This window comes from Eublepharis macularius, chromosome 15, assembly GCF_028583425.1.
Source record: "Eublepharis macularius isolate TG4126 chromosome 15, MPM_Emac_v1.0, whole genome shotgun sequence".
Classification (NCBI taxonomy): Eukaryota; Metazoa; Chordata; class Lepidosauria; order Squamata; family Eublepharidae; genus Eublepharis; species Eublepharis macularius.
The window spans coordinates 36,665,884-36,689,396 of NC_072804.1; positions in this window are offsets into that span (position 1 = coordinate 36,665,884).

Genomic DNA, 23,513 nt, shown 5'->3' on the forward strand with positions numbered 1-23,513 from the left:
TGGGGCGGTGCGTGGAAGCTGCTCCGTGCTCTGCCCCAGCAGCAGCTTGCGGCTTCTGCGCCCAGCTGGGGTGTGTAGGGACGGAGGAGCGCACAGCGGAGCTGGCATGGCTGGCTGCTCCACACGCCGCCCCAGCAGCAGCTCGCAGCTTCTGCACCCAGCTGGGGCGTGTGGCAGCGGTGGCACGGGGCTGGCTGCAGCAGCAGCTGCAGCCCAGTCACGCCAGCTCTGCTGCGCGTGCGTCTGCCCCCGACACCCCCTCCGGCGCCTCTCCAGTGCCCTCACGCCTGAGGCCATCGCCTACCTGGCCTCAATGGGCGCGCCGGGCCTGAGCAGACCTGCCCTTTGCCACAAGCAGGTTTTCAACTAGCCGTTTGAAACTTACCCGTTTGTGCATGTATAGTGTTGTTTGCCCATGCCCCCTCAGAACACCATCTCGTCCTTAAAAAATATTTGCCCTAGGGCCACCACTGATGATCCAGCAAGTTCTTCCAGGAACTGAGGCCTGAAATCCAATAGTAACTGTGATGACTGTTGAGAGAATATGCAGGACTTCCCGGCAGCTTTGAGAGTCCTTGGGGTTGCTTCAAGGTTGCCCTTTGCCAGAAAAGTAGTTTTTCACTCCCTACCAATGCACAATAAACAACTCCTGTGTTTATGGTTTAAAAGGGGGGGGGGAATCTGGGAAAGGCTGAGTAAATGCCTTGCCATTAATCCCACAGCTACAAGGCAACAAGAATAATTCAAGTCAGCGTGCAGGGTTGCCAGCTCCAGGTTATAAAATTCCTGGAGATTTTGAAGTAGATCCTGGGGAAGGCAGGGCTCGGGGAGGGGAGGGCAGGAGAGGGGAGAGACCTCAGCAGGGTATAATGCCACAGAGTCCACCAAAGAGTCCACGCACAGATGTTACTGGTGCTGCTTTGGGGGTACTTGGCAACACAGACACCAGCTGCCTAAATCCCTGCCTATCAAAGTCAAGGCAGAATTTCAGTCTGACAACTCACCAAGGTATCTCCATCACTGACAGACAGACACACACACCCCACACCCCAAAAAAACTTTCCTTCAACATGTGAAGGAACCATCTGAGTGGCGCTGACACAGCAAACGCAGAACTGCTTGTACAATTCCCAAGAAGCACAAATTTAGCCAAAAGAAAGCAGCGGCCTGCAAATTGCTTCCAAAGGGCTATGGGTACAACGTCTTGCTCCCAGTTCCATAAAAGCTTCTCCCTCGTTTGTTTGCTGAGCCTGGGAAATGGAAAGCCTTTCTATCTGGTTCTGCAGCCTTGGAAGTCCTAACTGCCTTCTCTTTGGTAACTCTCACTTGCAGTGACTGAGCCACCAGCCCTCCAGAAAGCTTTGACTCCCTGATCCTGGAACTGGTCAGCCCAGAAAAAGCACAAAGGGTGGGAAGGGGTGGGTTGGCAGAGCTTCAAACATGGAGCACAACGAAGTCTCAGCCGACCCTTTGTGAAAGCAATGCAGGCCTTAGACTGCACATAAAGCTTCAGACTTGACCTAGAGATGATGCAAACAACTTTTATGCAAGGTGAATGATGGACTTCCTAGGTCTCTGTCAGATCGAGCATGGGGAACGAACCCCTGTCCACACTACTCAGTTCTATACCCTGAAAGCCAGACTGGTGGCAAGCGAGCAGGACCAAAGCAGACGGAAGATCAGAATTCTGCCAATATGGAGGGAAGGTGGGGGGTACCTCCTTCAGTGGTGTTGCCCTGAGAGGAACAGCAGCAGATCTGGGAGCAATTTTGTCAGGGAGTGACACTAAAGTGGCTATCAGTGGTCACCTTGCTCACAGTCCAGTAAGGTTTGGGATGTTGTTGCAAGCCCCGGGTGCAACTGGCTGCAGTTCCTTCCTCCACCTAGCAGTGTCAGCTGAGCGGGAAACCAGCTTCCAATCGTCAGTCTTGGTTTGAGCGTTGCAGCTCAAAAATAACTCTCGTCTTCCTACATCCATATCAACCCAAGAGAAAGGATATGCTTGTATTGTTATGCCACAAAACACATCCCCGTCCAAAAAGTCACCCGCTTTGTTGCTGACAAGAACACGCAGGCGAGGTGAGGGGGGCTGCGTTTCACACTCCCACTCTTTCCACCCCGGGCTGTCCACACTTAGTAATTCTACCAGCTCTGTAATGACTCCATTACAATTCTGTGCCAGGTATGTGCAGCTGCTGTAGGAGGGAATGAGGAAAGCCAAGGGGGAACAAGACTCTGGGCCAGAATATGTCAGCCACTCATCTGGTCCCTTAAACAGGCCTGATATAGACAGACAGATCAGCTTTCACCATAGTGGCACACCTGGCAGGAAACTCCATCTCCCCAGAGCTGCTTGGGGGTGGGGGGACTACAGGGACAAAATTAAGGAGACCGTGATCAACCCAAAGATCTATAGAACCAGGCAAGTCATGGGATTGTGGTTTTCCCATGAAGTATGGGTCGACTCTGAGCATTGGGGGGTAGAGTTACCAAGCTCCAGGTGGTGGCTGGAGATCTCCTGGAATTACAACTGATCTCCAGGCCACAGAGATGAGTTCCCTTGGAAAAAATGGCTGCCTTGGAGGATGGATTCTATGGCAATATACTTTGCTAAGGCCCCTCCCCTCCACAAACACCACCCTCTCCAGGCTCCACCCATAAAATCTCCATGAATTTCCCAACCTGGCAACCCTAGGGGGAGCAAGAGGGAACCTTTGTCTGTGAGCCTCTGATAGGTCTCAGCAACCTTACTAGGGTTGCCAACTCCAGACTGGAAAATTCCTGGTGATTGGGGGGTGGAGCCTAGGGAGAGTGGAGTTTGGGGAGGGGACTCAGCAGGGATGTCCTTCCATAGGAGTCTACCCTCTGAAGCTACCATTTTCTCTAGGGGATCAGATCTCTACAGTCTGGAGATCAGCTGTAATTGTGGGACAACTCCCCCCTCCCCCTCCCCAGCGGATGGCAATCCTTCCAGCTCCCACCCAGATAACTTACAAAGTATAAATTATTCCTGTGGAGCACCTGTGTCTCTGTACAGTTTGTTGGTTCTGCACACAATTGTCACACAAGAGTTGCCAGGTTGCAACCCAGAGAATGATCGTTTTACCTTGAAATCCTCCAATGGTGCTGCAGGCATCAGTTGGAGTGCATCCCACCCTTCTCTCCTCGATCTCTGCCCTCCTTCTCTGTCTATTCTGGGCCAAGCTACAAATGACGAATGACACTTGAACGGCAAGTGAACAGACTCACATGTATTCCTCCCTGTTCTCTTGCACTCCACTTGTGCGTGATCACTGATCGAGTGGAGCGCGAGTGGAGCGCAAGTGAACAGGGAAGAATACATGTGAGTCTGTTCATTTGCCGTTCAAGTGTCATTCGTCACTTGTAGCTTGGCCCTCTGAGGAATCTTAGCATCTTGCTCTCTGCAGCAGGTGGGGGAAGAAGGTGGATAAGAAAGGATTGCATGAGAAAAGCTACTTCAGCCATGTCTGCAACTAGAATGGAGGATTTAGAGGCATAGGAACATTCTCCAGCTTGCAACACGGAAATCCTCGGTAGAAACAAGTTAAATGGCTCTGCGTGCTAGCTATGCATTTTATTTTTATCTCTTTGTATTGTGCATTTGTGCAGTCAAAGGCACAAGTATCTTTAAGTACTCTTTTGCCCCCCAGAAGGTATGTAAACTGATAGTATTATCTTGACAGTCTGAACAAGAATCACAGAAGATCTTCTTGAAATATACTCTTTTGCCAGTTAACTTTGAACTCATCCAAGAATGGGTGTACCCTGTACCTTTACCCAGCTGGAAAGCAGAGCTTAACTAAGCATGTGCAGAATGCCTCTCAGTCACCTTTCAGAAATGTCAGCAAGTTGATGGCCTTCTAGGATTAGAAAAGGAATTGTAATCTGCTTCACTCATATATTAATTTACTTTCCCCTTGTTATCATTCTTCACCCCATTCCACCCCCATTTTCCTTCACCTCTGAAGAACTTTAGTGCCTGACGGAGGATTTAGTTTAATCTAGTGGTGGTGGAGAGCTGCTGCTAGAACAGAGTAGACTGTCTGGAATAGAACTAATAGTTATTATCTACATTAAACACCACGGCTGACAGGTCGGAATTAATTTCAGTGTTGCGAGAGATGAAAGTCCCCCATTTTTCAGGGACATCTATACCATGCAAGCTGGCTAAAGAAAAATACCTTAAACATGATTAAAAATGATCTCCATTTTTATTAAAAATAATTCTAATTTATCTTTTCTGCCGGCCCCCCTCTTTCCTTGGAATAAATCCTGGGAATTGGAAGCATAAGAACATAAGAACATAAGCAAAGCCATGTTGGATCAGGCCAGTGGCCCATCCAGTCCAACATTCTGTCACACACAGTGGCTAGAAATCCAGTGCCATCTAAAGGACTGTCAGTGAGGCCAGGACACCAGATGCCCTCCCACTGCCTTCCTTCCAGCACCAAGACAACAGAGCACCACCTCCCCACAAAGAGAATACCATCTATCTCCTGTGGCTAATAGCCACTGATGGACCTCTGCTCCATATATTTGTCCAGTCCCCTCTTGAAGCTGGCTTGTAGCTGCCACCACCTCCTGTGGCAACGAATTCCATGTGTTTATCACCCTTTGTGTAAAGTAGTATTTTCTTCTATCTGTTCTAACCCGACTGCTCAATAATTTCATAGAGTGCCCACGAGTTCTTGTATTGTGAGAAAGGGAGAAAAACACATCTTTCTCTACCTTCTCTAACCCGTGCATTATCTTGTAAACCTCTATCATGTCTCCCCTCAGTCGTCTTTTCTCCAGGCTAAAGAGCCCCAAGCGCCTCAATCTTTCCTCATAGGGAAAGTGTTCCAACCCTTTAATCATTTTAGTTGCCCTTCTCTGTACTTTTTCCAGTGCTATGATATCTTTTTTAAGGTGTGGCGACCAGAACTGTACACAGTACTCCAAATGAGGCCTCACCATCGATTTATACAGAGGCATTATGATACCGGCTGATTTGTTTTCAATCCCTTTCCTAATAACCCCTAGCATAGCATTAGCTTTTTTTATGGCAGTCGCACACTGTGCTGACGTTTTTAGTGAGTTATCTATCATGACTCCAAGATCTCTCTCTTGGTCAGTCTCCGCCAGTTCAGACCCCATCAACTTGTATTTATATTTTGGATTTTTGGTTCCAATGTGCATTACTTTGCACTTGGCTACATTGAACCTCATTTGCCACATGGATGCCCACTCTTCTAGCCTCGACAGATCCCTTTGGAGTGCCTCACAATCCTCTCTGGCTTTCACCACCCTGAACAATTTCGTGTCATCTGCAAATTTAGCCACTTCACTGCTTAATCCCAATTCCAAATCATTAATAAACAAGTTAAAAAGCATTGGACCCAATACCGACCCCTGTGGCACCCCACTGCTCACCACCCTCCACTGTGAGAAGTGCCCGTTTATACTCACTCTCTGTTTCCTATTAATTAGCCAGTTTTCGATCCACAAGAGGACTTGGCCCTTTATCCCATAGCTACTGAGCTTACTTAGGAGCCTTTGATGAGGAACTTTGTCAAAAGCTTTCTGGAAGTCAAGATAAACAATATCTATCGGGTCTCCCTTGTCCACTTGTTTGTTCACTCCCTCAAAGAACTCTAACAGATTGGTGAGACAAGATCTTCCCTTACAGAACCCATGCTGAGTTTTCCTCATCAGCTTTTGGTCATCAATGTGCCCACTAATTTTATTTTTGATAATAGTTTCCACCAACTTACCCGGTATTGACGTCAGGCTGACTGGCCTGTAATTTCCCGGATCTCCCCTGGAACCTTTTTTAAAGATGGGGACAACATTAGCTACCTTCCAGTCCTCAAGCAAAGACAACTTGCCATGATGTGGAGTGAATCCGCTGACTCACGATGCAGTTCGTCAGATTTAATAACCAGACCACATTGGTTTGTGGCACAGACAGAGCCATGGAATGCTTTCCTGCAGTATCAAAAAATTACGCCATAAAGTTGAAACGCGCTAAACACACTGTAGAGAGAAGGGTGCAGGGCATATGCTTTGCATGTGAAAGATCCCTATATTAAATACCTGACAACTTCCATTACAGCATGTATCTGTGCGTGTAAAGTACCATCAAGTTGGGAAATTCCTGGAGATCTGGAGAGTGAAACCTGGAGAAAGTGGGGTTTGGGGAGGGAAAGGACCTTGGCATGGCATAATTCCATAGAGTCCACCCGCAAAAGTAGCCATTTTCTCCAGGTGAACTGATCTCTGTGGCCTGGAGACCAGTTGTAATTCCGGGAGATCTCCAGCCACTACCTGGAGGCTGGCAACCCTATATGAAAACCACATAGGGTTTTCCAGAAAAGAGACAAGCAGAGGTGTTTTGCTGTTGCCTGCCTTCTGTGTAGCAAATGACCCTGGGCTCCTTTAGTGGTCTCCCATCCAAGTACTATCCATTGCCGACCCTGCTTCGCTTCTGAGATCTGATGTGATTGGGATAGCCTGACCAGCCCGTCCTGCCTTCCTCCAGGGCAACATGTCCCTTCACCGTTTTAATTTCACAACCACCCTGTGGAATGTTAGGCTGAGAATGAATGTCTAGTTCTCTGTGAGCCTAGCCCAACGCTCTGTAGTGAAGGCATCAGGGTTGGGAAGGACCTCCGCTTCAGCCAGCCAGAGCAAACAATAGTGGGCTGCCTCCGTAGCAGGTAGTGTCATGTGTTCATGTAAATGTAGCATACACACTGAGTATATATGAGTGTAGTGCCACGCCCCACCTAACAGATACCGTTTCCACGTTTCTGATCTGGAAGCTCCTCCCTCTGAATCCAAATGAAAGGACGCACATTAGGGATGCTCTGTGGAAAAGTGGGAAAGAAACTCTGCAGATGCTCAGAGGCACTCTTCTTACCCTGCATCCTCTAAGTCCAAGCCAGACACTGAAAGCAGCTTCCCAGATGATTCCCCAGCCGTTCAAATAAACCTCTGCCTCAAGGACAGGTCATGCAATCAGCAGAATCAAGAGGGGAGGCCATTCCAGGAATAAATCCATGCTGGCAGTAAAGGGTGGGGGCTGATGTTTCAGTGCTTCCCCATGAAATAAAATCCCTACACACCGAAAAACTAGTGTGTCAGCACGTCCTGATTCTGCTGGAGCTCACACTTCAACTTCTCACATGCTCAGCTGCCTACAACTGTCAGATATTATTACAGAAAAAGAATTAGAAGGGTCTGGGAAAGGAAATAGCAGTGGACGAGAAACAGTTCTTTGGCAGATGGTCCGCTCACACATGCAGAAATCGCTTTTTAAAAAACGTGCTCCCTCTTTCGGACTGCCGAAGGTGATCCCTGTTCAATCTCCCAGCATCTCCAGGCAAAAGGATCAGGTAACAGGTGAAGTGAGAGATCTCCACTTAAAATTCCAGAGAACTGTTGCTAGTCAGAGGACATAATCCTGATCTTGATAGACCAAAGGCCTAACTCAGGGCCAAGCGACAAGTGATGAATGACACAGGTTGGACACTTGTCAGCTTCCCTCAAGTTTTGATGGGAAATGTGGGCATCCTGGTCTTGCAGCTTGGCTCTCCGACTGCTGTCCAATGGACTTTTCAACTGTCACTTGTCCAACATTCCGCCAAGCTGCCTACATTTCCCATCAGAACTTGAGGGAAGCTGACAAGTGTCCAACCTGTGTCATTCGTCACTTGTAGTTTGGCCCTCAGTAAAAGGAAGCTTTATGTAATAACCACAACAACTGTGCTTATATACCGCTCTTCTAGACACAGTAGTGCTCCACTCAGGGCCAAGCTACACATGACGAATGACACTTGAACGGCAAGTGGATTGAGTGGAGGGCAAGTGAACAGGGAGAAATACACTTGCCGTTCAAGTGTCATTCGTCATGTGTAGCTTGGCCCTCAGAGTGGTGAACAAAGCCAGTGTTATCATTATCCCCACAATACAGCCAGGGGGCTGGGGGTGAAAGGAGGGGCTGACCCAAGGCCACCTTCTGAGCCCAGGGCAGTACTGCAATTTGAATCAGCAGAATGTTGATTAATGGTTGTTGTGGGTTTTCCAGGCTGTATTGCCGTGGTCTTGGCATTGTAGTTCCTGACGTTTCGCCAGCAGCTGTGGCTGGCATCTTCAGAGGTGTAGCACCAAAAGACAGGGATCTCTCAGTGTCACCCACTGAGTGTGATTCTCACACTCACTGAGTGTTGATTCTCAGCCCAAACACTTATCCACTATAGTACAGACACTTTCAGGTGGGTAACCGTATTGGTCTGTGGTAGAAGAGCAAGATTCAGATCCAGTAGCACCATTAAGACAGATTAGGGTTTGACCCTGGAAATCTAGTTGGTCTTAAGGTGTTAATGGACCCGAATCTTGGTATTTTACAGACAATATTCAATCCCACTTAGATTCCCAAAAGCTCATACCCTGGAAATCTAGTTGGTCTTTTAAGATGCTACGAGACCCTAATCTTGCTCTCTACAACACAGCTACCCACCTGAATCCCTCTCCAAAGTAAAGCACTGAAGTAGAAGTTGTGGGGGAGAAGCAAGATGTGAACAACAAAGCATGCAGTTGTCAGAGGAGGAAGAAGTACATGTGACTTAGTCACTTGGGGAGGGGGGGGCTTAAAATTCACCTTTCTCAGCATTATAGCCCTGATCCATATTACTCCCCCCGCCCGCACTAAATGATATGACAAGAGATCTAACCATTGATTGTATCACATGTAATTTGGCCCTTTAAACTAAAAAGCGCAATCAATCCCATTTTGCATCCAAAGGGGATGTATTACCTAATAGCTACCACTAGAGTGGGACAACATACCACAGCCTCTTGGCTGCTTAGCAACCACCAATAGAGGAGGCTGTGTGCTGCCTTGCAACTGCCACTTTAGGGGAACAGAGTACCCCTTTACGTCCAACAGCGCTTAATGCAAAAGTACCTGATGCAAGAGTCTTTGTCAACTTTTCGGATGCAGATTATTTTTAGGCTGCCCAGAATCTTTTTTTTATCTACCTGCATTCTTAAGAGCTGTGCCTTTGAAATTCTGACCCTCCTGCTCTTTTGAAAATATTGGTCCTTTGAAAATTAAAGGGAAGGAAGCTCTTTCAGTCTCTTGCCCATCAGAGAAAAGAGGGGGGAAAAGAACTCCCTAGGTCTGGGCGCAATGGAGCTACGTGTGGAATCAATTTGACCCAGGGAGTTTAAAGGCCAGATCAACTTCGCTCTCCTTTTGTTAAGTTAATGCAGTGAGACAAAAAATGTATCCTTCCCCATCTTTGGCTTTCAAACGCATAGACAGACAAAAACTCCTTTTGCCAGAGCGGATAAGGCTTCTAACAAACCGCCACCAGTGACCCAATTGAAGCGCATGTCACATCGAAGGCTTGGCAGCAGAGCAGAGAAAGAGACACCCAGGTGTGATACTGGGGAGTGATGCCGCAAATGATTCCCTCGGGCTAAATCTCGCACGCATGCACCTTCCCCACTGTGTCTGTGATTGTAGCTCTGGGCAGTTTGCAAAGTTGGCAGTTCCATCCAAACAAACAGAAAAGGTAAAGGCGGAGGGGATAGGGTTATCAGCTGGCAGTATTCTGAGCTGCTACTAAACATCTAGAGCTGATTGGAACGGGAGCAGAAATAAATTTGCTTCCAGAAAAATTCTGCTTTATGAATGTTGATGCCAAACTCTCATGGGATTTTCACCTCATATTCACCAAAGCATTGCTGTCGGTACTTGAACATCCAATAATATTTGATTTCAATATTTGACAGCCGGTATTTGTCAGCTGACATGCAATAGCTTTTCATCATTGACAATTGACAGATTTCACATTGGATGCTTGCCGCAAAACAATCTAAAGACGCCAACAGGAGCTCAGATTTCAAAACCTGAGGTTGAATTTCAGAAAGATCACATTTTAATTTCACATTACAAGGATAAATGGCAACGTTTGAATTGGAGGGGGGGTAGATTTCAGACATGTGCTTCAAGCTCTGTTTTGAATTGCTAAATGATATTCAGCTTGGCTCCCGTCCTTATTCCAGTAGGAATGCACAGCCCTGACGGCTTGGATCATTGCCAGGCAGCTCTCAGGGGCAGGAGAGGGGATTGTTCCCAGCCATCAGGGGCAGGAGAGGGGACCAGGATCTCCTCCTGGGCCTGCATCACCTCTAGCCAGGTCCCAGCCAAGCCTCCGCAGCAACTCAGGTGCAGTTTGCTCAGGGCCAATAAAATACCTTGAAGAAGTCCAGCCAACCCAACAAGAGGTGAGTGCTAGGTGCAGCAGCAACAAAGGGGGGAGCCTTTTCTTCTCAAAGGCACTCTGCACATGCTTGGGGTACTTATTCAAGTCCAGCTGGCCATGCTCCCCTGCATTTGCTATTAAAGGAAATTCTGACTGGGAAACCTGGATCTCCTTGGGACACACAGTTCCAGCTTCTGTTTTATCGGGAGAAGGGAAGGGAACAGAAGGATCAACTGGACTGGACCAGAAGTTATTTTGGGCCACTCAAGCGTTGCAATTGGTTCCTCTGTCTTCTGAGGGGCGCTGAAGGAATTCATCACACACCCTCTAGGCAGGCAATGGCAAAGCATGTCTGTTAGTCTCTTCCCTTGGAAGCCCCAGCAGGGGTCGCCATTAGTCAGCCATAACCTGACAGCACTTCTCTCTCTCTCTCTCTCGGCATAGACAAGCAAAATGCCATCCTCTTGGCAAGGACAGGATGCAAAAGGACTGTGCTGTGCTCTTCTCCTGCCGTTTTCCGTCTGCCGCCTTCCACAACTGATAGCACCGATAAACAGAACTGGCAATGAAAAAACAGGCCTGTCTCCCCCAATTAGTGGCGCTGGGCTGAGATTCCACTGGAACAAACTCCAGGACACAAGGCGATCGATAGCAACACATGGGAGCATGTGGGCATCTACAAGAGTCTGATGGTGGCTTAACAATTATTCTCTTTCTTTTTCTTTCTCCTCCCATCTCCCCCTTTGGACTCAACACATCCTTAATTCTTCTAGGTTCGGAGGAAAAGCAAGAAGGCCAATCCATGATGATGCTGAAGGAAGTTACGCACCTTGACTTTGGGTGCTGGTGGAACTTCTGGATGGGCCCGAGAATGAATTGTTCCCAAACGGCCTTCTCTGTGAACATGCATGTCAAATATTCAGCAGACAGCTTCTGAATATTCAAATATTTGCAGAATCTTATTGATTGTACTTGATATCCAGTTATAGTTCACTTCTGTACTGGATTTCAGTATGTGGTATTTCATATTATTTAATAGCTGAGGAAGCAGTGGCATTTAGTAGGAAAAGAGAATGTACAAAAGTGAGAATTGACTTCAAGGTAGTTGCCAGCCAAGAGACTCCTGGGAAACTCAAAGGCAGCTCTCATGATCCCCAGACCCCATTGCTAGCCCCTCCCCCACCCCATATCCAGCGCACAGAGGTACACTGCTGTTAATTATGGAGGTGAAATTTCCCATCACTATATCTGGCAGTTCACACCTGTTGAATTTCTGCCTTACAGACAGCTGTCATGCTGTTTACACAGTGTTTTTCCAAAGTGCGCAAAGCAAGTGCAAGGCGAGGGATGAGTGAGTCTTGCCTAAAGCAGAGGGGCCCTGCCCGAATGAACAATAGACTTGAAAGGAGAGCAGGAACAAACAGTCCTTTCCCTTCCTTTCCATCCCCTGCCGGATAAATATTTTACAAGCTAGGCAGATGGGTCAGGGGCTGGTATTTGAAGGCTTGGCTGGTCAATAGAAATGCAGTTTTCCTCTGCTGAAGGCAGGGCCCCTAGAAAAGGTCATTCCGTTGGATGGCTTGAGCGTTTATTGACTCCGGCTCCAAACAGCAAAATAATTGAAAGGCTTAATATATCAAATCAATATAAGGTAGGAAAAGAGGGCAGGCCAGGGAGACATGAGACAGGCCCCAGGACAGGGACATTCAGATGAGATCCAGAGGAGTTAGCCGTGTTAGTCTGTAGTAGCAAAATCAAAAAGAGTCCACGATGATGCTGAAGGAAGTTACGCACATTGGTTGGTCTTGGAGGTGCTACTGGACTCTTTTTGATTTTGCTACTACAGACTAACACGGCTAACTCCTCTGAACCTTTACAGAAGCAAACTGATCTCCATATCAGAAGGAGCTGTTTGCATCTCCATATCAGAAGGAGTTGTTTGCATCTACTCTGCCCTCCCCTCTCCTCCTCTATATCTGACCAGTTTCTTTTGGCCCTCCATGCATCTGACGAAGAGAACTGTGATTCTCGAAAGCTTATGCTACAATAAAATTGGTTAGTCTTAAAGGTGCTACTGGACTCTTTTTGATTCAGATGAGAGGCAGCATCTTTGGTGACTCCGTTCCCAAGGCAGCACTGGCAAAGCTGTAGCCTCACCTGGGAAGCTTTTTGAGTTTCTAAATGCAACCCTGGATTTGAACTGACAACATTCGTATATGACAAATTCGGGAGAGGTGGCCAAGTTGGGTGAAAAACAAAAAGGCGCTTTTGGGTACCTCGGAAACTTTCTGTGGGCAGAGCCCACTTGGTATATATGCAGGTATACACCTATGAACATGCCACCAACTGACTTATGGCAACCCCAGCCAGGGGGCTTTCAACGAAGTGAGACGCCGAGGTGATTTGCCATGGCCTGCAGAATATTCCTTGGTGGTCTCCCATCCAATTACGGACCCTGCTTAGCTTCTGAGACCTGACAAGATCGGGCTACAGCATGCCACCTTCCCTCCCACGGGTACAGAGAAAGAGAGAAAATTGAAATGGAGGAGCCCTGTGTCCACAAAGTGCAAGCAGACCAGGAGGGCAGGAATTTCTATGCAAACAACCTACAATTTCTTGCAGCTGGACCAGAGATGTGAAGGAAAAAACTAAAAGACTTCTCAGAGTTCCAAGTTGCCACATGACTTTCATGTGTTGATGTTTGTGTTCATTTCACAATTATATAGCTCCGTGTTTCCTTGTGAAGAGCACCAGAGACTTACAGCATCGAGTGATATTTATTTCTTGGCAGCAAAGCAGTCAGGCAGTTGAAGCAGCATCAGTTCTCAAAAAGTCCCCCATCCCCATGGGCAGCTCCTTGCCAGTCATCTGCTTCCTTTGCCAGCCGCACTGCAACTGTCCCCTCTGACGTCTGTGTGGTCTGCCAGCCAACCACCTAATGGCCACTGAAGAAACAACTTCTAGCTATTCATGCACTTATCTTAGCAATGCCAGCTGACCACCAGCGCACATGATGAAGACAAATTCTGCATCCTCAGAGGCCCCTCCGTTCTACATACTGTGGTTCGGGGACATACGTGCCACCAGACAAATGGACATAAGAAAATCAGAGCTATCTAGCAGCAAGCAAGGGCTTCCTGGTTATGAAGCACATGCCCTCCAGTAGATTATTTCTTGCCAATATCAGGAATCGTTCCATATTAAAGAGAGAGAATATTACAACTGGGCAATGGATCTGAGTAAGGGACACTGAGGGAGTCAGGAGGACTGCCTCCCCTTGGCTGTTCCGAACACCTTCCCAGCACTCGGACTCAAAGAAGACTCCCCTTGTTAATCTTCACCCTCCCACCCCAGCATTTGGTTCTTTCGTTGGAACAAAATGGGAAACAGCTCCCCTCCCTGGTCACCTTTCCTAGCCTTCTGAACGCCAAGCAATGCTTGCTCCCTCGCTCAGTTTCAGGATCTCTCAGTAGAGTTGTAACTTCCCCAACCTCTCGGCATATGTGATCTGCCCCTTGCTCACCACTGCAGGCTCAACCATCAGCAGGTAGGGCGGATACAGGCACCCTACAGGACTCTTTTCCCTTGGAGTTGGAAGGAGAGTTCAGGGACACCGTCTCTAGTCTCCTTGCAAATTGAAGCCACTCTTTACTAGTGAAGCTATTTACTATTGCTTCATCAAAATTCAAAACAGCCATCAGGGATTTTACAAAATTGCCCTGGGGACTAGCTGTGACCTGCAAATTACCCGTTGGCCACCCATGGGGTACACAAAAGATGGTCCCATCTTCACTTAATAAAAAGCTCTCGCATTCCAGTTACAGAACTTGGGTCATAATTCAGAGCCAAACTACATGAGACGCCTGACACTTGTTCTTCAGGTGTTGGGTCCTGCAAGGTTCCCTGGGTAGTGTAGTCTTTCAAAGAACAGAAGCTCCATGCAATTATCCACCAGGGGAAGAGCGGTGGGGGGAATTCTCTCTCTGTATCTTGCATCTCGTGTAGTTTCCCTCTCAGACTCAGGGCAAATCCACACGCCCTTGGTGCATCCCAGCGTTGTGCTAAATGTTCACAAAACATTTATCACAACTGAACCAGCTGAGAGCGAGCTCTGGAAGAGCTGTGACTGACCCAAGGTCACCCGCCTGGCTTCAAGTGGAGGAGTCGGGAATCAAACCTTCCTTTCAAGCACAACATGTGGGACTCCAGGGCTTTCATCCATTTGAGCTAAATAAAAAAAAAACCTCCTTTGATGCAGCTCAAAAGAGGGACTATAGGGGATTGTGGGCTCAGCATCTGTGTGGATCTGTTACAACATTATAATGATCTGTCTCCTAGGACCTCCGAACTCCCATCTTTCATTTATTTAAAAAAACTAAGTCTCTGCACTGTACATCAGGGAGTTATACCTTGCCCCTTATATCTCCACAATAAAAGAGCTAGAGACTTTTTTTCTTTAAATAAAAAGAAAGCTGAAAATTCAGAGAACCAATAGGTAGCTCATTATAATAATACTATAGCAATATGTCGACTGACATTTTTTTAAAAGCCTCTGGTGTTGTGGGGGAATTGGATGTCACAGGGGTCAGAGGTAAGGAAAATCCAGGGGAAATGGCCATGTTGGTTCTGCACACACCCCTGCCATTTCATTGCCATCTGCAGTGGCAATGAAGGCTACGTGGAGAATTGCCCCCCCCCCAGGGAAGCAGCTTCCATTAAAAGCAGCTTCATGTGAATTATGTGAAGGTGAGCTTCTTTTTAAAACCTACATGCAAATTTGTCCAAGAGGAAGGAGGGGGAAAGAGACCAGGCCTCTGTTCACGATCTCTTGTCAGAACCCAGGTCCGTATTTCACAAGTTTCAACCTGGGAACCCTCATTCTAGATCCAGAGGGAAATGCATTCTTTACATGCTCAGAGGAACACACATGTTCCAAGGTCCAATGGTGGCACAAAGATAAGATCCCAAGGATGCCCTTGGCTTTTATTCTGCCCTGCACTGTGCCTCCCTCTCCCTACAGGCATGCTACTACTTGTCAAAATCCAGGCTTGAACACCGCCCTGTGAACATTCCGCAAGAAGGCTGATCGGCACCTACCGAGTCAAATAAACAACAAATCCAAAATGTCCCTTCCTTATTTGTTTTGCCGAGTACTTTGAAATCCTTCTGTAAGATGGAAGAGAGTGTGATCTGCCACCCCCTCAATGCAGCGGTGATGTTATTAAACCCCCACACAGCTGCTTCTGAGTTCAGGATTTGGAAGTCTGCGTGTGCTTGTGTAGCCATAGAACGCCTTCACCCTCCTCTCCACCCCCTCCGTCCCCCACTCACACACAAAATAACCGCTACTCAGTTGTTTTATGATTGTTAATTACACAACTCTTCTGTTTGCTGGATTACGTTGCTCTTAATTCGCGCTGCTTGCCGCAGGTGCTGAGTGGTATTATTAACTTTTTAATGTGGTGCATTTCGACTCCTCCGTTTGTTTTCCTGGCTGTTGATGGAGATTTAATTGGTGAGCCATCGCTAGAGTGGAGGGGCCATCCAGGAGGAATCAGATGCAAATAGGATGTTTGAATGTGTGTCTGCTGACACTTGCCAAATCTTTTAAATAAACATCAAGAGCCTCCACAAGTTTTTCTTCTGAGGCTGCAAATTGCCCATTTTTACAGTGGGGGGGATGAAGTATGGAAGGAGGCTTTGTACACGGAATTGGAAGCTGCTTGCCACAAAGATATACTGCCTGTGCCGCAGCCATCACTTGAATTTGGTTCTCTGTTAAGAGGGGGGGTGCGTTTTTCCCTATGCAAAGTTGACTCTAAGCCCCTCACTTGTATGGGAGACAGAAAAGGATGAAACCTCTCGGATCTGCTCCTGGTGACCAGAGAGAGTCAGTGATTCTGGAGCCCTGGACAAAAGTCCAAGATGGAGCCTTAGAGTCACTACCATTACCATCTCTCTGTCCCCTGCACCCTGGCCAAGCCATGTTTGAGGTGAGAGGGAGGAAGCCAGCTGTGAATCCCAGAGAGTCTCTCCACACAAGACATCTGACATGCGAAGAACGCATGTTGGGAGATGCAATGTTAGCCAGGAAGGGTAGCTGCAGGGCAATGGCTTTGCTATACACTGGAGCTGTGTGAAGGGGCTATAAAATGCCAGAAGGGAAACTTCAGCCCATTATAACCACTCCAGGTCCAAGCCCAGCTCTGGAAGGCAGCACCAGCCCATTTCCATTCCTCGCTGCCCTCTGGTTGCGATCCTACAGTTTTAGACTGGAGAAGTGAAATTGCCAGAACCTTTGGGAGGTGAAGATGAAATTAACAAACCCTCTGAGGAGTGATCTCTGCCAGCTCTGTCTTTTTAAACTACGCTTCCCAGCTAACATTGCAGCTCCCTACATTTTACAAACACGTGCCAAGACGTTTCGTGTAGACAGACTCAAACAGGGCAGATGTTTGGGGGCAGTAGCCCCTCTCCTCCACCACAGCTAGGGTTGCCAAGTCCCTTTACTGTTCCAGCAGGACAAAATCCTGCTCTTCTTTTCCTCCATTCTTTGAGAAGGCAGGACCAATGCTGGTCAGGGCACCTCCCAGGGAAGCTGTCCCTATTGCCCACTGGATAAAACCACTCCAGATGCTGACCCATGTGGAAAGGGGAGACGCTCACCCCACCCACCTCAATTCTATCCCAGCCTGTTTCATTTTGTCTTACAGAAACATTCATTCAGAACCGAGCCAATCCTCACCTGCATATCCCAACCTTGATTCTTTTCCTTTGGCCCAGTTCCCACAGGGGAGATGTGGAGTCATGCTACATCAGACTGCAGGTCTCACGTGACTCCACAGAAAAGCAACAACAAACGACACACAGAAAACTAGTGGCGGGTTCTAGCATAGCTTTCTCTTGTATTTCTCTGCGCAGGGATCTTTTTTTGTGTGGGTAAGTGTGCCATTCTAGGAGCTCCCACCTGCAGACTGACGTGGTACAAAGCTGGAAAAGGCCTACAGTCTCATCTGGCTTTTTCTAAGTGCAAAGCACCGGCAAAATAGTCGGTGCTGCAGAATCTTGAGCGTGACAGAGTGTTAAAAACTGGATATTTCACACAAGCTTTCTGCAGTCTTGCTGTGGAGTAGCAAGGGGACAGCATCAAAGCATGTAGCCGATTCTTCTGCATTGAGCAGAATTGGCAACTCACCAGGAAAAAAACCACAGCCTTGCCTGCATGTGTTCTTTTAGTATCAGTTCCATCTGCAGGAGAAATCCAGAGGTGAAGCTTTCCACGACATCGGTAAACATCACCATCTGCTAATGACAGTGCATCCTGCAGTGGTTCAGGAGCATTACACACAACACACTTACTATCTTTATGGCTGTAACAGTGGAATCTTACCTATGAAAGCCTTATCCAAATGCAATAGGTAAGGAACAGAAGCAGGGAATTGTGCTCCGTGTGTCTGTATCCAGGGCTTTTTTTCTGGGAAAAGAGGTGGTGGAACTCAGTGGGTTGCCCTCAGAGGAAATGGTCACATGGCTGGTGGCCCCGCCCCCTGATCTCCAGACAGAAGGGAGTTTAGATTGCCCTCCATGCCGCTGAGCGGCGCGGAAGGCAATCTCAACTCCCCTCTGTCTGGAGATCAGGGGGCGGGGCCACCAGCCATGTGACCATTTTCAAGAGGTTCCGGAACTCCGTTCCCCCGCGTTCCCCCTGAAAAAAAGCCCTGTCTGTATCTACTACAGACGGTCCCTGTTTGTTGGCGCCAGCCCCAGTTTTCTTTTGGGAAGATATGGCAGCTATGACTTTTTCTAAAAAAATGTGTTGGGATGTGCACATGCATGATTTTACCTTCCTTCCCTGGATCTCTAGAAGTCATCATCCACTCTTAGCTGAGTTGTTAGGCACACATCTAGTTTATGCCCACATTTCCTGATCCGGTAAGTAATCCTAACACACATATCATTTGTTGGACTGTGGAATCTTGGATTGGGTCTCCCTCCCACCTCTGTTCAGAATAAGAGCCATGTGAAGGTTTCATGTCTGGTGTTCCGATATCAAAATTTGAGTACGTGATCTCTAGGGTTGCCAACCTCCAAGTGGGGCCTGGAGATCTCCCAGAATTACAACAGATCTCCAGACTAGTTCGAACTGTATGGCATTAAACCCTGCTGAGGTCACAGCCATCCACACCCTCCCCAAATCCCCCAACCTGGAGTTGGCATCCCAAGGATCCCTCCTTGGCTGAGATCACCTATCCAGAAGGGATAAGCTTGTTTTGAAGATAGTGCTGAAGCGATTGCCAGGAGAGAACACAGATAGACAAGCACTTGAAAAGGTTTGTTTGGGGGGAGAAGGATTATTGAATATTTCTGAGCCACTGGAAGCCCTTTTCCATGCCCAAAGTGCTCATTTTCCCACCCCAGAGCACTGGTTCTGAAGCTCTAGAGATCAAGTTGTGTGAGCTAGCTTTGAGGCTTACCTTTGGTGAACCCCATCACATATTTAGCCCCCTTGGTTCCAAAGAAAACAGGAAAACAGCCATGCAGTTCTTCTAGCACACACTGTTCCACTCCACTCCACTCCTACACACACTAAGATCCGTCCCACCCTCCCCAATTTCCAAAACAGCCCACAGTCATTTTCCTGGTATTGCTGCTCTTCTCCGGGGAGCTGTACAGAGTGAAACATACTAGGCCGTTTGTTTTAATTAGACAGACCTAATTGGCTGCATTCTAAGGGGAAAAATGATTCTTGGGGATCGATACACCTCTTGTTCCTCACAACAACATTGATCCAGCTCAGATAAGTCATCCTGGCCTAGGAAAGGTGTGTAGTGAGTAAGGCAATCACAAGAACGTGATGCATCCTGGACCGCCGCCACCCGGCTACTCCAAAGGACGAGGCACCCATTTCAAGCCTTCTGCTAGGCTAAGCTGGCCCCACCCAGGGGGGACTTCTTTTCTTAACGCTGCATTAAGATAAATGGCAATTGCACAACAGCACGTTTCTAGTCTTCATGGAGGTACGGGAAGGTTTGAAAAGATGCCATCAAGCTGTTATTAGGAGGGGAAATTAAAATTTCACAACTGTGAAGAGGCCAAAGAGGCTTTGGATTTCACTATTCCAATATTTTGCTCTGGAAACATTTGAATTTCAGGGCTGAGCTTTCCTCAGGTCGCCTACTGAGTTTGTTGCTGAGGCGAGATTTGAATTATTTGACCCACACCAGCTCCAGCATCTCCTCATCCTGGGAAATGCCCTATTCTTTCTACCTGCCCTCTAGTGTCAGACTGCTGTGGCTTTCTGTCCAAGATCCCTGTGGTCAGGCAGTAGTTCACTACCCTTGCAGTAACAACAACAACAACATTCGATTTATATACCACCCTTCAGGATGACTTAACACCCACTCAGAGCAGTTTACAATGTTGTTATTATCCCCACAACAAAGACCCTGTGAGGTGGGTGGGGCTGAGAGAGCTCCTAGAAGCTGTGACTGACCTAAGGTCACCCAGCTGGCTTCAAGTGGCGGAGCGGGGAATCAAACCCGGCTCTCCAGATTAGAATCCTGAGCTCTTAACCACTACACCAAACTGGCTCCTGACCAGAGAAAGGAACTGCAGGCAGTTCAAGGTGGTGCACACTCAAACCGAGCATCTTCCTGGAGCTAGAAATCAGGTGCAATACTCCTCCACTGCTCACTATGAAGTCCCCAGTTCTGCTGCAGTCCATGTCCCCAGACAGCCTCATTGGAGAGCCCAGATTTGCTCCATCCCCTCTAAAGGAGAAATCCCTGGACCCAAGCCCTTGACACCTCTCTACCTGCCTTGGAAAAGCCAGTTACAACAGGGGTGAGGAAAAGAAGCGAGAACAGCTCCTCACACCAGTAAACAGCCCAATAGCAAGTGGCCGGCAGCATCAATGCCTGATAAAAACAGAGCCAGGAAATCAATGGACAGCAATTCCCACTCCTGAGGGGGGGAGGGAGGGTGTTTGATATCAAGCACGTCCCGGCGAGCGATCATCAGGTACATGAGGGCAGTGGCATGCCCCCAGCACCAGGCAGAGGAATCCATCAGCCAGCTTTGGTTTAATAAAGGAGCTGTCTCCTACGTCTCCCGAGCAGTCGATAGGCCTGTAATTTCCCATTTATTTCCTAGATGTTGTCAGCCTTCAAATAGTCACCCGGAAGGGAGGCAAAAGAAAGAGCAGGAAAGCATGCAGAGGCACGGCTCTCAGAGGTCAAGCTCGGGGGTCAGCTCCCCACAGGCCTCCAGGTGGGTGTTTTTGAAGATCCAGGGCAGACGGTAGGGTTGTCAAATCCAGGTTCGGAAATTCCTGGGGGGTTGGGGGTGGAGCCTGGGGAGGGCAGAGATTGGGGAGGGGAGGGAGCTCAGTAGGGTATAATGCCCTGGAATCCAACCTCCAAAGCAGCCATTTTCTCACTGATCACTATAGTCTAGAGAGCAGTTGCAATTCCAGAAGATCTTGAGGCCCCTCCATAGAGGTTGACTAAACCAGCAGGTGGCCTTTTCTGGCTGCATGCACGGCAGTCCTTTGCGTTCAGAGAGGGCCAGTCAGAAAGGGCAGCGGAGTCGGGCATGTTTGCAGCAAGGGCCCTAAGACCAGCCAAGAGCTTGCCCTCCCAGCTTCCCTGTGTGCTCTGAAACAGCAAGAGAGGATTCTCAGTCTGCACGAATGGCTTCTTCTCGGTAAAAGCCCCCCAATAGCAGGGGCTCAAGCTTTGCACTGGAAGGGGTGCTGGAGCTAAGATGCAGCCAAAGCCACCACACATTGAGCCCCACACATTGCACACACACACACACACACCCCTCCGATTTCTTCCAGTCCTCCACCTGCAGAGTCGCAAGATGGATTTGGGGTTTTACTGACGGTGCTGCTCATCGCCGACCCCAGTGCAGGATGGCGCTTGCCAGGCTCTTTGCATCAGTGGAAAGAGACTGACAGCTGCCAGTCTTCTCTTCCTAGGCGCTCTGCCTCCCTCCCCATACATATTCATATGTTTGTATCAGCACCAAGGAGGCTCAGCGGGGGTCTCTTGACGGGCACCCGGCCCATTAACTATTCATGGAATACACCAGGCTAATGTGTAAATACTAATTACATTGGCAGATCGCTGGTTTATTAAGTAGCGATTTCAAGCATTTCTCAGACAATTATGGCCCGGCAGTGAGCAGTCTGGCAGGCGCGTTTTACGCCGACACAAAGCCACCTTCCTCCACTCCCTCTCCCACCAAGGCATTTTTCCTTGTTGTCTAGAAACAAGAATATGGCTAACAAGGGACAAAGAGAAAGGTGGCAGAGTTTACCAGATTTTAGCCTTACTAGATTTTAACCTTGGGAAATATACAAGAGTATCCCGGAGCACAAAGTGCCTTTCTGGCACCACAGAGTTGGCCACAGGCATGCCCATCTAGAATCAGAAGTACACATTGCAAGGCAGATGGTATGATTGCCAGGAACCGTAAAGTCCACAGAAGTCATATAAATACCCCCGTAAAGATTCCACTTTTGATGACTTCGGTGTAAAGCTGCATGATCTATTGAGGAAGCAGGGGTGACGGTGGCATGAAAAATATTTTGCCATGTTGTTTCCTTCGCACAGGGATGAAGGTAGAAAAACACTATAATATAGTAATAACATTCGATATATACACTGCCCTTCAGGACAACTTAACACCCACTCAGTGCAGTTTACAAAGTATGTTATTATTATCCCCACATCAATCACCCTGTGAGGTGGGTGGGGCTGAGAGAGCTCTGAGAGAGCTGTGACTGACCCTAGGTCACCCAGCTGGCTTCAAGCGGAAGAGTGGGGAATCAAACCCAGTTCTCCAGACTAGAGTCCCACGCTCTTAACCACTACACCAAACTGGCTCTGTTGATTTTGTCTATATCTATGGGCTTGACTAATTAGTTTGACCCCTTCCAAAACTTGCTCCGCCTCTTCCTCTTTTGTTACCCTTCCCTTCTTATGTTATTATAGTATTATCCAACCAAGACAGACAGTCAGTTACTCAAGGCCAAACAGAGAATCTACAGCAGAGCTGGCATTCAGATTCAGGGTTGCTTTTTTCTAGCTGAATGGAGTAATGGGAGCTTACTGGGTTGTCAGCTCTGGGTCAGGAAATTCCTGGAGATTTGGGGGCAGATCCTGGGGATTTGGAGAGGGGAGAGAGGTCAGCAAGGTATAAGGACATACCGCCCTCCAAAAAAGATACTTTCTCCAGAGGCACTGATCGCTGTCATCTGGGGATCAGTCGTCATTTCAGGAGATCTCCAGGCTCCACCTGAAGGTTGGCAACTCTAGGAGCTGATCAGGACCAGTTCTCTAGCCAAGCCACCCAAGCTTGGGGTGCTTGGGGCCGCACAACGCAGCACGCCGGCTTGGACTCACTCCCAGCGATTATAGCAGTGTTTCCCAACCAGGGTTCCACAGGACATGTTAGGGGTTCTGCAGAAAATCGCGGAATAAATAAAAATGTTGAAATACCACGAAAATTCCAAATACCACTCAAAACGTTGCCGTTATTATGGTTATATAAACTGACAGAGAGAGAGACGGAAAGAGAGAGAGAATGAATATTTTAGCAATAATTGAATTGCATTCTCTGCCATCAACTTTTTCTGGCCTATAGTTGTCATAGGTAGGAGATTCCTTGGGATTTGAAAACTTAATTGAGGGATTTCTGCATGGAAAAAAAGTTTGAAAAACATTGGATTAGAGTCACGAGAGGAGACTGGCATCACCTTCTGACCCCGCACCACTGCTGCCCCATTCCAAGCTAAGTCTCTGAAGGAACAGCGAAGGGAAGAGAAGGGAGAGAAAGGGTTGCCTGTAGGGTTGCCTGGTCCAGGCTGGAAAATTCCTGGAGATTTGGGGGGTGGAGCCTGAAGAGGGCTGGGTTTGGGGGAAGGCCTCAGAGTGGTATAATGCCATAGAGTCCACCCTCCAAAGCAGCCCTTTTCTCCAGGTGAATTGACCTCTGTCACCTGGAGATCAGTTGTAATTCCGGGAGATCTCCAGCCACCACCTGGATGCTGGCAACCCTATTTGCCTGAGATCTCCAAGTTAGCTCATGGAAAGGATAAGATTCATACCCAAGACCCAGCTCAATGGAGGCATCCGCAGCCCCGCCCCACCCCCCAGCTCTCTCTCAACCACAGAAAACAGACTCAATGCAGCTGCTTCAAAATCTTAGTCCACTGGCCAACTTCAAAGGGTA